We start from the raw sequence: 17,114 nt of genomic DNA on the forward strand, positions 1-17,114 counted from the left end.
TTTCCATTAGGTTAATATAATCCTGATGATCACGCACCGCCACTGTGACATCGTCGGCGTATGCAAAAACTCGGTAGGTCATGCCATACGCTTGTATTCCTTGTAGTCGTTGATTTATTTGGTGTAGGAAGGGACTAAGAGCTGTACAGAAGGCGAGGAGTGAAAAGGGGCAACCTTGCCTAACAGAGCGCTGAAGAACAAACGGCGAGGATAATGTTCCATTTACACACAAATGTACCCGAGCCTGGGTGTATAGGCTCTTTATCGCTTCTACGAAGGATTTTCCGCATCCAACCTGAGTTAAATGCCGAAATAGATAATGATGATACAATGAGTCAAATGCTCCTTTGAATTCCAGGGCTACTAGAGCTGCTTCCGAGTCAGGGGCTTCATTCATTACAGTAACGATGTCTCGTATGCTAGTGAGAACGGTAGTTATATTGCCATTAGTTCCGTGCACAAATTGATGAGGACCTAGTAGGGTAGCTGCATAGTGTTGTAGTCGGCGCGTTAATATTCGTGCCAATATTTTATAATCGGCACATAACAAAGTGATGGGGCGATAATGTTCAGGTGTTAAGGGATGTATCACTTTCGGGATTAAGACCATGACCCCTGTCGAGCTTGTACGACCTAACTTCTTCCGCGCAAAACCGGGGTTTTTCCTTTTTGAGCTTGTTGGATGGCCGCTTCCACTTCTTCCTTAGTGAACGGTTGGTTCAAGATGGCTTCATCTTCCCCTGATAGCGTGGGGATATCAGGGTATGTCACGTGTTCTTCTTCCGCCTGGGGTGCCTTAAATTGTGCTGCAAAGTGTTCATATAGGCATGCACGAATGTCCGAGGGTTGTGTGAGGCATTCGTTCCCTTGTTGCAATCTCGTTATGAGTTTCCTTTTCCCACTTCGCTGTTCTGAGCTTACATGGGCAATACTGGCTTGTTCTTGGGGGTCAATTGTTGGGAGACGACTTCTCACCACGAAACCTGCCATTCGCTCGTGGTGCATCCTCAGTAGGACCGATTGTATGCGTTTCAGTTCATGCAGGACTGGGTCGCCCCGTATGAGTTGTTTCGTCAACTCGTGGAGTACGCGATAATAGAAGTTGTATTTCTTATGGAAATCCGTGTGCATCATACGTGTGTATGCTATACAAAAATGCTTGATTGACGGCTTCAGGAACGTGTCCCACCATGTGATGATATCAGTTTGGCGCCTGCTCACATTGTCCCATTCCTTCCACTTTTGTTTGAAGGCTGTTCGAAATTGTTCATCTTGAAGAATCCGACTATTAAGTTTCCAGTATCCCCGTCCCCGAACCGCAGTTTTGGCGTTCATTGCCATGTCTAGTTGCACACTGAGGTGGTCGGTGAAGCAAGTGGGAAAAATCTTTACAGATGACACTTTGGGTAATAAGTTCGCACTTACATAGAAACGGTCTAATCGACTGGCCGAGTCTGGACGTATGAAGGTGAATCCTTCCAGTTGTGGGTGCTTGGTTTCCCAGACATCTTTTAGGTGAAAGGCCTCGACCAGGGTAGAGAGACTAAGGGATGAGTTAAACCCTGGATATTGATCTTGTCGTCGTAACACACAGTTAAAATCCCCAGCAAGGACAATATGTTGGTGGTTGCCCCCTAAAGCTGTCGCCACTTCTGTTGCATAGAAAGTGTTTCGTGCCTCGCGGGCCACTGATCCTGAAGGCGCATAGATATTACAAAACCAGATTTTACCTATTTCGACGCACGTAATTCGCCCAGAGGGATGCAGGAAAGTTTTGTTAACAGGTATACCTTGTCGTACCAAAATGGCAGTACCTGTGGCGTTGTATGTGAAATTATTATATATAGTGTAGTCGTGGCCACATGTAAAATCGTCTGTACCGACCTCTTGAAGGAAAAGAAGATCGAGAGCACTTTGCTTTATATAATCAGTCAAGGCATGGTGTTTTACTGTAGAGGATAGTTTGTTCATATTTAGTGTGGCAAAATGATACACGGGAGCCGTCATGTAACACACTAATGATATAAACAACCAAAACATTGCATGTACTTACAGGTTTCCTGAAGAATCGGTATTTAGAGTGGTCGTCATCGTGGGGTTGGGGGGTGTTTCCAAAGGGTTGGGCACAATTGGGGTCAGGTTATACTTCACTGGCGATGGTGAACGCTGTTCGTTCGTTTTCTTCGCCGGGTGGGTGTGATTCTGGTCTGTGCTACGTTGCTTCTTCCTCTTCTTCTTTCCCAGTATGGGTGAAGATGGGGTCGGCAATGATGGGGGTTCTAGAGTCAGGTCCATGTTTGTCGTCTGCGAAGAATCTGCATCTACTGGTGGTGAGTTCTCGATGGTTTCCACAGGAGTCATCTGCGTAGTATGGATACTTAGCGGCATGATTGTAGTCTCGTCATTGGCAGATACTGGGACCTTCATGGGATCGACACTAGGCAGGGTGCTGTTTTCTTCGGTCGGTGTTAAAGGGACATCCTGTATTGTATCGGAGCTGGCATCTACAGTTGATTCAGTTTGCGTCTTGGTTATTGGAGCTGGAAGTACTGTCCGATCATTGTGTATCACTTCTTCAGCGCTGTTGAGGTTGAATGGGGCGGGTCGCACTCTCCCTGCGTACGAGTTATCACTTGTGCGTGCTGTTGGCCTCTGGCGACTAGGGCATTGGTTAAAGAAGTGATCGACCGCGTCACAGTATGAACACGTACGCTCTTGACCATTGTACGTGACCCAATATCGGCCGCCACTGATCGTAACATATGAAGGTATCGCACGGGACAAGTTCATCTTTACTAATTTTCTTCCGGTTCTCACTGGGTATATGTGGTCTTTCGAATACGTTTCGTCATCAAGGAATATCACCTGTCCGTAGTTAGTTAGTACAGAATATATTGCTTCATCTGACATTTCACTCGGCACGACATGCAGCCGCACTATCACATGATTTTCATCTGCCCACGTCATTATCACTTCATGTTCGCCGTCATCGTCATTATACATATATACACATATCCTTTCGACTCGCGTAATAACTGTTCACCCGTTGCTTTAGACAATAATTTCACAAAAACACATTTTCGATAATAGTCTACTTCTATACTTACAACCTGTTCTGGTTTCAGTTTCAATTTCGTACTTATCCAGCGATGTAGTTCATTTGACGTTGGCTTATATCTCACTTCTCTAAAGTTCAATTTCAACGTGTTCACTCGCTTGATGGCCATTTTCAAGACTTCAGTTTTGTTCGACTGGACGATTACGTAATACACGCGCGCTGTCTCAACTACACGCTACGGGACAGAGCACCGATCCAACTTCCTCGGTTCGCGCGAGACTGTACGTCTTTACCCATGTCATTCGACGTTATAAAAGTTCCGGATTTGAACCGGCCGGGGATCGAACCCGGGACCTTTAGCATGTTAGTCAGACGCGTTACCGACTGAGCCACCGCGGCCACGTGTATATATTAATTAAAAATATATTGTTATTGTTTCAGGAATAGGTAAAAGGAGATGTAAGAATAGAGATATTACAGTAGATATTCATTATGTAGCTCGCCTGTAGTTAAGATCGGTATAATTTGTATAAAAACAAATGCTCTGACAAAGAAATTGTCAAATAGATGAAGAGTTGAATATTTTTTAAACAACAAACGAGGATGTTAGATCCAGTTAGTAAAAAGAAAAGTTCCTGATTAATATTTTATGCATATTATCATAAATCCACGGGACGAGACGGGACAGGCTTTTAAAAATTCGAGACGAGACGAGATTGACCATGTGTCATGAGACAAACGAATATTTTCGAGACGAGACAGCATTCCCACGAGACTTCCACGAGACGAGACAGGCCAAAGTCTCGTCTCGTGGGCAACACTAATAAATAGTAATGCGCCAGCATAAATCTTTGGTACTTGACCTTCAAAAGCCGTGCCAATATAATCCTTGACTTTCAGTAAGTTCAGAGGATATTAATAACCACCGATTACACAGCAAATGTTAAGCAAAAGTATTTTCATTATTTAATTTTAGTACTCGGTAAGTTTTTCAGGGTTAGGGTCCGGATCCGCTGACCCCCTAAATACGTCCTTGTACGCCACTCGCCACCTTGTACGCTAAACTCGGACGGCACCTAATGGACAAGTGGGTATCAGCAAACACGTAAGTGGCTGATCCTAAAAATACATTCATAGATTCGCCATTTTCTCACAAACTGTTCATGTGCGGAAGCGTGTTGACTTTTTTGCTCCTCTTAATGTGTACTTTTCACCCTTACAGTTGTACCATCTATTCTGAATCACCCTGTATTGTTTCCAATTGCTGCCACTAAATTGGAAATCTTGGCGTTAAATTAGCACACGTGTAATTATATTGAGAATCCTTGACATTTATTAACTTTGGGTGTTGATATAAAAAAGCAGAAGATATTGAATTGTTGTCAATGAATTAGCATGACGTTAGGATAGGCTGGCGATATTTCGTCAAAAAGACGTTGCGAACAGATGAAGATGAGAAGATTGCATCGAACAGCCAAAGCTGCAAGAGGCCCGCACAAGACTCTGCATCGTTGTACTGTTTAAGGTTTGGCCGAACCGCACGTTGTAGAGCAAGAATCACGTCGTGATCGGTTTTATGGGTTCTTGTCACGCCGGGTTGAGATCACTGTTGCCAGATTCAAACGTCTTCTGCGTAGCGAACGAGTCCCTAAAGCCAGTCTCACACGGTACTCTGTAAGGGAAGGAAGCAAGAGTGATCACACGAAATTTAAAATCTGAACATTTAATACCGTGGCAACTGAGCCAACACAATTTATTAACTTGTTATCGTAATGCTCTCTGAAGATATTTGTTTCGATTTCATTGTTTACACGTTTATATGCTAGCAAGTGTTGTTTGCTAACCGTCATATTAGAATGAAGTAGACATGATTTTTTTGGTGTCTACTAGTGTCTTGTTCATGGAGGTCTAAAGTAACTATGCACCAATTACTACCTTTACACTAATTTTTTCCATCATATTTTTTTGGCCCAAAATTCACGGGGAAAATAAATCTGAGACGATCAAAGAAAGATAAACATGTACACTATTGAAAAAATGTAGCATATTTATATCGAACGTCAAAAATTGTATTTCAAACTGATTACTATTCTGCGGACAAATTAGTATGCGGTGTATTACCTGTATTACAACAAGGGTTACTTTCTTTAATAAATGCTGAACGGTATTGTCCCTTCCCCCTACGAGGCCGCCATATGAACTTCGCAGTAATATTCGAAACCATGAAAACCGTGCAATGTTTTATTTCCTGACCATCAATTGACATCTCTGGTCATAAAATACTTATTATACTGCACGGAAAGGAAACCATTAAAATTGTAATTGTGTTATTCGTTAGAAATATGTTTACCTGAATGACGTCATCTGTTGTGTCCGTTAAGCTGCTCTAATGCACCTACCTGTATAGTACCACCTTGTTGAAAAATAGTCGACTCCCATCATTCTTTGTGTCGACAGGCTACAACTTGACTGACCTTGACACGATGAAAGGATTATCATCAAACGTGTTTCTGTAAGCATCGTGGACATTGTGAACGAGTTAGGTAGAAAAATCATCTTCAAAGCAGCTAAGGGCTGATTTATCGTGCATCCGATATTATCTATTGTGCTGCGTATGGGATATGCTAATTCAGCACTTCCTGTCATGTGCCTGAAGCACCTATGTAGCTGGTTAGCATCGCAATAACTGCTTGTGCTGCGTTGAAGTGTCGTTGTCGCGTGCAAGATGTAATCACGCTTCTCAATGTGATTGCTAACCCAAGACAGGAGTGTTGTTCTAAAGTTTGTGTCGCCCCTGTCAACACATGCCTTTTAAGCACATTCAGTCTATGTTATAAAAATCTATGAATTAGTGTTGAATCTTTTCTCTAGAGATTGTTAGATTTCTTACCATAAAAATGTTATTGTTAATGTTACAATAGGTAATGAATTGTTTAACTTAAATATAAAAAAATGCTGAAACTATGGAAATATAAAACAACTATGTAGTAACCATGGTAAATTGTAAACAAAATTATGATATAAAGAACTAGACTTTTGTAAGCCTACGGGACATTCTCCTGGTTGCCGAAAGGCTGATGGTTCAGGGGACGTTGGTTAATATCTTGCTTCAATCTTCGGATTGGCTGCTGTACTTGTGCTCCATTTGGCAGATATTCCACAAACCCAACTCTGAATAAGGAGTTTGCATCATCAAAAAGACCAGGGTTATAAACTTCGGTACAAGTAATAGGGTTAGGCCTACAAGTTGTATCGGGTGAATTGTCTGTTTGAAAAGTATTTGTATATCATCGGATGTTTAAATAAATCTTCGAATAAAAGATCTTAATGATCTTTCATTTCAAACCTACATACGTGATAATTAAAAATAAATCCTGCACCACAGACCTCGCAAGGGCTTGGTCCTACTAACCCTTAGAACCCTTTGAGAAGTCAGATGAAAGGGTTGTAACCGACTAACATAAAGCCCTAAAGGCAGAAGGTGCGTGTCAGGTTGTGTCACAATTCTCAGTGTTGTAAGTCAGTTCCTAAGCAAAACTAAATGAAGTGAGTACTACTTTTTTCAGGTGTTCCCATCCCCCCCCCCAAAGGCCAATGGCGCAACCCCCCCCCCAAATCATGTCATGCGCCCCTCCCAAATTATATTATTCGAGCACTCAAACCATATAGTAATCCCCACAAAGTAAAGCTCAGGACGATAATGTGTTACGGTTCCTCTTTCAAAGAATTCACCCCCCCCCCGTTTTCTTGGGGTAAATATCATTTTTTTAGTAACCAATAACAATAATTTCGTGGATTTTATCTTCAGTGCAAAATTTAACTTGTTAAAGTAAAATTTTTCTGTGACATTATACATATATTTTTGTTCCAAATGGTGCACCGGCTTTAAATAAAGCAATATACCAACACTAAGCATTAAGTGATGTTATTAATGAGAATATTATATTATCGAGAATATCGCTTAGGTCTTGTAATGCACCTATAGTATAAAACTTCACATTCACCTCAGCAAAACGCCCAAAAAACACGCATTCTTGCAACACATTATTGCGAGCGAAGCGAGCAAGAAATTTTTTATCGCCATCTCTTTGCAGGCTTTCAAGAATATTAATTTAATGAGGTGTGAATACTTCCTTAGGATCCCGAGATAATTAATTAGTATTTTCTGGCTTCTCTTTTGGCACGTTCGGGGTCTTAAACGTCGCTAAATACAGTCTTCAAAATTTAATGTTCCAACTCTCTCTCCACAGAAATTCCTTGACAACGTAAGATTTAACATTTTATCAAAAGCTTCCTATCTCCCTCTTTAAATTTAATACTCAACCCTGCCACTATAATTTCCAAGCCAATTTTAGACTTACTGTTGATATTGAAGAGTGGATATTAGTAACCCTATAGCGCTACAGCCCAATATTGGGCCCTGGCTTACCTATCGACTGCTGGTGGCCTCCCTCCCACGTGGGCTACCTGGGGGGCGTGGAGATCTGCAGCCAGACTAGGGGGACGGGTGGTAGGCCCGATATTGCCTCCTCCAAAAAAATAATTCTCAATCTCCACACAAGAATTTCGCAACAGTCTAAGACAATAGTAATACCCAAGAATTGGCTACCTCCCTCAATTTAATGCTCAATCCCTCTCTAACTAAAATACCCGCCATAATCTAAGATTTAGAGTTGGATACTGTCTCCCCCAAACGTTTAATCCCCCCCACAACCCACGTGTAAAATAAGGCTTAATATTTTGGAGGTGGATTATTCTCCGAACCCCTCCCTTCGATAACACCCTTAAACACTTTCTTTTCTTCATCTAATGGTGCATTTAAGGTGTAAAATTTTTACACATATTTTGGAAAATGTTGAATTTTATATTATTTGAAGGGAAAAAATCCCCCCCAAAATTTCGATAGCGCAGCCTGCGCCATAATCCCCCTTGTGGGCACCCCTGACTTTTTTTTCTGTTCGGGAATTTTTGAGCCCATACAGGACGGCTGTTTTATCCATGGGCATCAACAGAATATTTTGTGGGAGGAGGGGCCACCCCATTTAAATAAAATTGATTTTAAGTAGTCGTATAATCAATAATAAATATTATAAACTAATAATATATTTATTATTATTATTTCTTTTATTTAACTCAACTGGTATTTTGGCTCTCTTTAGATACATTGTACCAAAAATATATAATCGGATGTAAAACAAAATATATTTTATACTTAAGAAAGTTTTCATCTCTTTGCACAAATGTGCCTTTCGTTTCAGGCGGAACTATGGGAATATACATGAATACAAAATAAATGAACCCTTACTTTTTAATATATAAAGAAACAATCAAATATATAAAAACCAAAGGCACTGCCAACAAGATACGTAATTAATAATAATAATAAAAAGTGCACCGCCCGGGAATCGAACCCGGGTCGCAAGAATGGGAATCTTGCATGATACCACTACACCAGCGGTGCGAGACGTTCGTATCTCCTTGAGATTGACGAGATAATAGTCAGGGTGGTATTTGAATCGAGGGGTGAAGGCGAATTCCCCCATTGGTTTTTGCACCCCATTTCCTTGGTTTATAATTTTTGATACTTGAGGTTGAGGGAATTATTTATATAATATCTTGATGTGTAACGGTTCAGATTGTTTTATGATTTTTTCAAATTCTCCTAGCAGAAAGACTAATTATCGTAGAATTTTGGAAATCATTGTCACACGAAATTTGGATCTTAGTAAGGAGCACTGTTTGGATTCGGAAAAAAGTTAGGTACCAGTTTCATAGATCAGAGACACATTAAAATCGGATATTTTGTGTTTCGCTTGGTTCGTACTTACCAATTGTGTATTGCGGAACATAGTTCAAGGTGCCATTATGCTCAGTGACGGCTCGTGGTGAACCGAAGTGGAGGGGTGATAGCTTACAAATTTGCTCTACTAGTAATGTGAGTTTAAATGATGAATTCGGTATAACAGCCAACGTAATAAGAAATTGATATGTCCGTGTTTACCGAATATCATATTCTGCACGTTTGCACATATTGTAATAAATCAATAATTATTTAACAGTAATGCGAAGAAGATGGAAGAAGAAATAGAATTCTAGCAGATTTAGTCGTAGCATTTTTTAACTTAACAGAGGGGAAAATTCAGAAAAAGGGATATTAATTTTTACGCAACTTGATAAGTACAATGACGAATATTTACGTGCAATGATAGTGAAAATTTCTAGTAAGAAAGTTACACAGAAAAAGTTTCCTGTCCAACATGACTAATTGATATGTGAAATAGGGCACCAAAATAAATATCTCACTGGACAGGTGATATCTGCGTTACCAGAAGCTCTAAAGTAAAAACTTCAAATTTACCAGAAATCTTCTTCAGACATGCTTGTAAATTAAATTCATCCTTCTGTTCAACGCGAGTGAACTCATGACCTCCCTTCTTGCAAACTTGTTCTACAATCAAATACGGTCTAGGTTTTTTATGTTTATTTTCTGGTAGAAAAACTTCGCACCAACAATTCCTCCACACTGTTCATCGCGATAAATGCACAACTACAGCACACAACTACCGAAAAAGATTTACTTTTCCATGGAAAATGAAGATATAACAAGTGTCAATACTTTCGTCTTCCGATCCGGTCGTTTTATTGCTTCGGGGTTGCCAGACAATTGTGCCAAATTTTCAGAAATTTGTAGTTCACAGGTTCCTGTAGCGGCTCTTGGTGAGTTTAGATGATGAGTTTCTAATTTATTTAACAGCCGGCTTGAAAAGAAATTTTGACAACTTTGTCACATTACGAGGATTTTTTTCAAACGTGCTGATCAAGACATGTAATTAAATATTCATGATGTACTCCACATCATTGTAATCCAAATGTATTTTCCACTAAACTCGGAGGCCCTCCGGATGGTGCAGTGGTAGCGTCATCGCCTTGTAATCAAGGGGTCCCGGGTTCGATACCCGGTGGAGGCACATGCCACAGTGGTTCGGATCCCACCTTAGGTCCAGTCTCGATTAGCCTTAATGTGCATAAAGTGGACTTAAAACACCAACTCAAAGCAAACCACTAAACTCGGAGAAAATACAACGCATATATGCGATAATTTTGCGAGTAACAAGAATCTATAGCCGACTTCCGTGGCTAGCATGCCGCATTACAAAGGGTCCGATTCCAGGCATGGGTATGTGTGTTCTTTTGGAGTGTCCCTCCATCAATTTCATTATATCATCACTCGTCCTCATCGTCGTGATTACCGAAAAGTAGCAGAAAGCGACGGTAAATAACAAAAATCAAGCAATACTCTGTACTTTTTTCAGTTACCGAAATGTTCTTACCTAATTGGAAATTGCGTAATTTATTGCTCGACTCTTGTGTCATAAATGAATAAGATTATGGAATACAGAATGATTTTTTTTAACGGTTGGTAATTTTCTATCTTCTGTTAACTTCATTGCTTCTGGCAACTCTTCATTGTTTACCGTTCTCCGGAGAGAGGGCCAGTTTCGCCTAGGGGGTGGGTTTCGGACGACAAACCCTCCGTCCTCCCATGCACAGATCTCGCGCGTGTTATTCCCCCAGTTCCCTTGTCTCTTTCCCCTCGCGGTCGCGCTTGAGAATGCTCTTCGTCTCGTAAAGTGGGAGGACGGCGCCCGGCCAGATTTCTCTTGAAGTTCCGTATTCCCCGCACGGTGGCGTGCAAACTTTACAATTGTGCGGCGTCCGTTTCGTCCTTATGAGCGGCCGCCCCTGATTATGCTTTTTACACGAAAACAAACACTTTTTCTACTAAAATAACGCATTTTTCTAAGTGCTACCGAACGCACGTAACGGTGCGATATAGCTTACTTTGCGAATGATATCGCTTCCTTTGTTTTCGAATATCAGTGTTTCCTACCTACCTACTTTCGTGTTCGTCACGTGTGCAAATTGTACATTATGCACGGCTAGCTGACGGACGAACCATTCCGATAAGGTTAGGTTTGGTTAGGTTATGCAAGCATAGTTAAAAAAAAAGAGGGGGTTGGAAACACTGACAGGGGGTTACGTCATCCAACGTATGGAGCATCCGGTTCACGTAGGAAAGCAATGGCAATTGTGCGTCGGTGAGATATTGCTATTGAAAAATACATGATTTCCTGGTCAAATAGATTCCACGATATAAGAAAATACCTCTACTAACGTTGGAAACCTTAGAGAAACTCATTTCCGTAAGTAGTTTCTTCTGTAAAAATGAAGAAATGTGTCTCCGATGTATGAAACTGTTACCAAAAGGTATTTAAGTTGAAAAAAAAAAAACCTTAAAAATTACCTTACGCAAGCATGCGAGCTTTCCATGGACAACGTATTATCCGTTGACAATCGACATTAAGTGTCGTAGGAAATGAATGTAGAAGTAAATCGGAACCTTAGTAGAATGCATTTAGGGACTTTATTTTAATGCTAACAGAACCAAACTTTACCTGCCTAACCTAACCACGAAAGCATATATTGAACAAAAACTTAAGAAATCGCTAAACCTCCGCAGTTTGCGTAAATCGAAATCGAACCATGTAAAAATTGCATTTGTAGCATGATGAAATCGCAATAAAACAAATGGAACTTGGGCCTCTTGATGCGTCAGGAGTACTTACGGGAATTTCCCCACGCGCATTGAGAATATGTATTCATAATCTTCTATACTTCTAAAGTAATGCTATTGTAATCTACTTTTGAATATGGATTAGGCAATCTAATCAGCACCAATGTAATATATCTAAAATGAACTATTTTCAGAGAAATTCACTTAGCATTCAGCAATTTTGCCCTGAATGTTAATATTTTTGGAATGTGATTACCTTGCTTAGCTATTGGCGTGCAAAAATCTATGCAAATCACCACATGAAACTAATAATAATCAGTCAAAATGTTGTTATAAGTAGAGATGAAGGGATTCCCCCTCAGATTCCAAATGTTTAACCCTTGGGTCATGTCCAGTCGCGTGCCCAAGGGGGTTGGTGGGAGTCATAACCCCTCGCTTTCGAAAATCCTGGGCATGCCACTGGTCATGTTGCAATACTTTCAAACAAATTACTGAAAGTTTCACTTGCTGGAAATGTTTCAAATACGACGGTGTAAATGCCGTTTTCACTTGAGAAGAAAGCGAGCATCTGTTGTATTTCCTCGACCTCGCATGAGTCATTTCCGTGCGAAGGTCATCCAGACAAGCTGGTCACCTGACACCCCAACGCATGCTGCATCGCAACTTGAAAGAGCCCTTCTTTCAAACAGCGGAAGTGGGCTGAGAAAACAGAGTGCAGCTGTCTGCAACCGCAGTGAAGGAACTGCAGGTAGCATTCATATTTAATTTAAAATAAATGACAAATACATAAAGAATTTAATACTTATTGCATAATAATGAAAGGATGTTAGATCGAGTTGATGAAAATAAAGTTCCTGTTATGCATATTATCATAAGTGTGCATAAATCTTATTTGGTTCTGTCCTTCGCAGCAGTATGATCCCAATATAATAAGTTCAGAGAAAGTAAATAACCCTTGATTATAGTACAACAAATGCTGAATACATTTTCATTATTTTATTTTAGTGCTTGGTAAGTCATTCGTGGGGGGTTCGCGCCCCATGGACTTCCCCCTAAACACGTCCTTGATTTCTGTGCTATTTGGATCACACAAGGATTAGATTCTATACAGGGTGAGCCAGAACTCCCATTACCCCCAATATTCCGTTCCCAGATTCTCTGGAGTAAGAGAACGCGAACGCCGTCTGTGCGCATGTTGAAGGGTGTGCGCTTCGCCCAATGCACGCGCGGAGGGGAGGGGCATCCACGGGAGGGAGCGACTCAACTACTCATTCGCGCTCCAGTAATTCTGCAGTAAACATGTCAGCTCGCAAGTCTAGGGGAACTCTGCATTCAGGAGAGTGCCTCATAGTGTTGAATGTGTTCGAGAACAACTTGTTTGAAAAGTTTAAAACACATGGCTTTGTTTTTTTACAAATGTTTAAAACAAAGTGTTTTAAACATGTTTTTCAGACTGGTTTAAAACACATTTTGATACATGATGTTTCATAGTTTGTGGTTATTTGCATGTTTTTTGAAAATTTGTTTAAATTTGTTTTAATTTTTTTCTGTTCTTCGTAGCATCAAAAGACAAATAAACGTGCAATATTATTTGTTATTTGTGTAAAGCAATACACTGGCCATTGTTAAGAATAAAAGAAATAAAAGAAGAAATTGGCAGCAGAAAGCGTTTTGCTTTACGGCCGTTACACCGCGCAGCACTTCGTTGCTTTCATCCCGCACCCTTCCCCACCTAGTCTGGCCCCGCCCACAAGCTTTCCCCTCTGCGCGCCGCTACTCCAGAGAATCCGGAAAAGCAGTATATGTATTTTGCGACGAGGGATGGTTATGGATCTGAAGTAAATAGAGTATCATAAGAGACGAGACATGTTAGCTGAGGAGGTTACAGACAACAATTTAGTCCAGAATGTCTGTGTGGACACCATCATTTTCATAACAGAGAATTGTGCGCCTCCAGGTACGGTGTGAAATTCTACGCGAGTGATCGTGGCAAATGCATGCCGAACGGCTTCTTTCAGTTCGTTAGTTGTGTGGTAACGCGTGGCGGCAACTTGCTGTTTGATATAACCCCACAATGCATTATCACACGATGAAAGATCAGGACTTCTGGGAGGCCAGTTGTGCTGGTAACTTTGGAGAACCACGTCCAATCCATCTGATACAAAACACTTCATTAAGATATTCGCATAATGGGCTGGTGATCCATCTTGCTGAAACCAGACGCGATCAATAAGTCCTTCGGCTTGCAGTTGAGGGACAAACCAGTCTCGTAATATGGTGAGATAGGTTTCACCGTTGACAGGACCATGAAAGAAATATGGACCGAAATGGGATGTTGCTGGCATTGCAGCCCAAAGCATAACATGGGGAGGGTTCTTTTCCGCCTCTTCAAAGAAGTGAGGATTTTCTTAACTGCACAGGTATCTTCACACAACTACTACTACCACTTAGAACTACAACCACTAAGTATCACTTCGAACCACTACCACAGCACAGACTCCCATACCTACGGGCAGTGGCGTATACTGAGTCCAAGATCTGGGCTATCTCACTATGTCACGTGGTCCTAGGCTATGAATAGAAATAAATTTACCAACTCCTAAGAAATTAGGTTACCAACTCATAAGAAATCAGGTTGCCAACTCATAAGAAATTAGGTTACCAACTCCTAAGAAATTAGGTTACCAACTCCTAAGAAATTAGGTTGCCAACTCATAAGAAATCAGGTTGCCAACTCATAAGAAATCAGGTTGCCAACTCATAAGAAATCAGGTTGCCAACTCATAGGAAATCAGGTTACCAACTCCTAAGAAATTAGGTTGCCAACTCATAAGAAATCTGGTTGCCAACTCATAAGAAATCAGGTTGCCAACTCATAAGACATCAGGTTGCCAACTCATAAGAAATCAGGTTACCAACTCATAAGAAATCAGGTTGCCAACTCCAGAATCAGCATCATCATCTCACTGATATGAATAATATTATTTACAATTTCTGATGGATTTTTCTTCTGTATTTTATTCTCTAGACTTCAGGCTTCGCAGATAGCCTAGCTAGCCTAGAATATACGCTCCTGCCTACGGGGTAAAGGGACTTTTGGCTCACCCTGTACAATCTGAATTTACATACTTACTATCACACTGAAATATTGCTCATAAGCGGAAACCTGTTGGTTGTGAAAGTATATCGATGTGTGTAAGGGCTGACTCTTTCTAATGTCAACTTCTCTCCCACGTAGTACACCCTGGACTGCATTTTGCAGACTGGCGAGGCTCTGGCGTCTGAACCTCTATGGGACTCGTGTTGTGTTCTGTCCGTCTATGTTTATTTCTTTCACCAATTTCATCTCATGATCTTTAATTCTTATTTTCCTGATTTGGCAAAAGTGGGAGAAAGGCGAATTAAAATGAAACTAATAAATTAATCAAAAACATATCGAAACATCACGCTTCAATGTTTGGCGGAAAAAAAGGGACTGCACCGCCCGGGAATCGAACCCGGGTCGCAAGAATGGGAATCTTGCATGATACCACTACACCAGCGGTGCTGGTACACAGAGCTGTGTTAGTGGTGACTTGGTACACCGTCAAACTTATAATTTACATCCTAAATGAGCAATGGCTTCAAATTAGTAAAATTATACGATTTGGACATTTTTTTTTGGATGTATTGCCTTTTCATGAATTATTTCCAGCAGAAATTGGAATTCTATTTCACACTAATATACTTTTAAGCTTGTGTGAGTATGTGACCAGGGGAAAACCAAGAAAGAATTAGAGGTATACAGTCAAGCAGGTTGTGGAAAGACAAGTTTAAGAGTAAATACAAAGGACAAAGAAAGAAATGACTAGATGGAGTCAAGAAGGATGTGGAAAGATGCAGTAAAGAAGATTATGGAAAGAAGAGATGAAGACTAAGAAGGAAGAAGATAGATGCAGTCAAAAAGGATGTGGGAAGATGAGGTGAAGACTAAATACAAAGGACCAAGAAAGAAGTGGATAGATGCAGTCAAGAAGGGTGTGGAAAGGAGAGGTAGAAAGTGGGTAGAGAAGGAAGGGAAATGCCAGAACAAAATATGATAGAGTGATAGGCAGACTTATGACTACGGCTCGGAAGTTGAAGACCTATAAATTGCCAAAAAAGACCTATAAAAAGACCTAAGAATATCAAAAAATGATCTGAAAACGGAGAAAAGGACGTATAAATGTGATCCAAATTAATTAATAACCAGTTTTAATTACATATTTTATGAATAAAAAAAAATTAAAAATTCTGGTGGTATGAAACACACAGTGCGAAAAAACTATATGAATGAAATGCATCTTCTTTCAGTCCAAAAATGTTTTTCTCTCGTTTCAGGGATGGTTCAAATATATTTATTTATTTCTTTACTACAGAAAGGATGTTTAAGAGGTGGTGAACTGATGATGAATCGAATTGAGAATGGGCAGTAAAAACGTAGTCGAAAGAAGGTGAAGTTGCAAAAAAAAGTCGTTAAGACCTAAAAAGGCAAAAAAAAGCACCAATAAGCCAAAAAACGCCGAAAAAGGCAAAAAAGGACAAATAAAACCCACCTTTTTCTGGCCTACAATGACCCAAAATGGACATATATTATGTTGGGCCTCGTCTTCGGACACTAGGAAAGAAAAGGATTTTTCCTCAACTTCCGAGCCCTACAGATACATTGAATGGCAAATGATAATGGTCCTCATGATTTAAAGCATTGGTGATGAGGACCCTATCAGCTTTACGAGTTCGATCCAAGAAGTATATTATCTAGGTTTGTAAGTGCATTCTGTACTTAGCAATCAGTTTTCAGGAATACTTTTCCCTTTTCTTTCTTTGAGGGAATACAGGATGGATACGGACTTACATGTTGTCCAACTACATCCATTGAAAAGTTAGGTCTATTGAATCATGTGTTGACCCAGGCTTTAGTGCCTTTTAGCAATGGCACACCTAAGCAACGTACATTCACAATACATATTCTTGACCGGTTATACGTATTTTATCGTTATGTTGTTAGGAAGGCTATAATTAGGCGTATGGATACCTGTAATTTTATACTTGCTCTCTCGATCTTTCAAGATATACAGTGGATCCAAACATTTCTTGGCTCAGGCAAGAAAAAAGGCGGGCATTTTTCTAAATTATATGTTGGCGCAACCTATAAACTCGGTGGGATCATAATTATGGCGCTTGTATATGGGACGTGTGTATGTAATCGTGAGTAAATTATGCAAAGTTGGATCTGATTGTACACACACAGTTGCTTTTCCTTTATGTCTTGCGGAGTGGTTAGCACATCGCACTACGACGCCAGGGGTCCCGGGTTCGATCCCAGCCTGGGGATGGATTTTTGTGAGTGTCCATTCATCAATTTCATCATACCATCACTCATCCCCATCTTCGCAAATTAGCCAAAAGTGGCACAAGAAGAGAAGTAAAATAAAGCAAATCAATCAATCAACCTTTATGTCT

At 40.5% G+C, this 17,114-nt stretch overlaps 1 protein-coding gene and 2 non-coding genes across 6 annotated transcripts in view; 1 reads left to right on the top strand and 2 right to left on the bottom strand.

Annotated features, from left to right (window-relative positions):
* The window catches only part of axo (axotactin), a 223,120-nt gene that overhangs the window by 40,722 nt on the left and 165,284 nt on the right, over positions 1-17,114 (top strand). The window lies entirely within an intron of this gene.
* On the bottom strand, positions 8,449-8,519 carry TRNAG-CCC (transfer RNA glycine (anticodon CCC)). The gene has a single exon. It is a non-coding gene; the product is annotated as a tRNA-Gly (tRNA).
* Positions 15,110-15,180, bottom strand: TRNAG-CCC (transfer RNA glycine (anticodon CCC)). Its single transcript has one exon. It is a non-coding gene; the product is annotated as a tRNA-Gly (tRNA).

The sequence above is a fragment of the Lepisma saccharinum genome, chromosome 22, assembly GCF_977018435.1.
Source record: "Lepisma saccharinum chromosome 22, izLepSacc3.1, whole genome shotgun sequence".
NCBI classification, from domain to species: domain Eukaryota; kingdom Metazoa; phylum Arthropoda; class Insecta; order Zygentoma; family Lepismatidae; genus Lepisma; species Lepisma saccharinum.